The following is a 670-nucleotide window of genomic DNA, read 5'->3' as shown; positions in this document are numbered from 1 at the left end:
TATTGTAAACATGTACATTGTACAGTTGACTAAAAATCAAAAGCTATTTAATACTTGTTATCATACAAATTTTTGTAAGAGTATTTTTAAGTAAATCTTTCTGCTTCGAATACTCTACTTTTATCATTTTTATCACTAGTTAATTCCTTTTGAAACTTAGAAAAATATTCTGTTACCACTTTACTCAGTTCTCTATAATATCTGTTTTTAACGAATACGAACATCTTCAAATTCGCAGACGTTGTTTCATAAGTTCATATCCCTCCAAACTAAACCTCCTACATACGTACATACAGTCATGCGTACATGCGTACATACATACATACATACATACATACATACATACATACATACATACCCATACTTCACCCGACTTTCATTCCATATACGTGCTTATTTAAATATTTATTTTCCCTTTCACCAAATATTGAATACAAATACACTTCGGCTATTTCCATTGATTTATTATAATCATTATTTTCTTAATCGATAACTCTGTACCAATCCTCAAAACTACATGTTCCACTTTTGGGAACCCGCATTTCTAACTCTTGCTACCTCTCCCTCCCACTGTCTCTCTTGCTATTTCTTTCCCTCCTTCCTACTGTCTCTTTCTCTCTCTCTCTCTATCTCTTTCTCTCTCTCTCTCTCTCTCTCTCTCTCTCTCTCT

The sequence above is a fragment of the Octopus bimaculoides genome, chromosome 9 (genome assembly GCF_001194135.2).
Source record: "Octopus bimaculoides isolate UCB-OBI-ISO-001 chromosome 9, ASM119413v2, whole genome shotgun sequence".
Taxonomy (NCBI): domain Eukaryota; kingdom Metazoa; phylum Mollusca; class Cephalopoda; order Octopoda; family Octopodidae; genus Octopus; species Octopus bimaculoides.
This window is presented reverse-complemented; position numbering follows the sequence as displayed.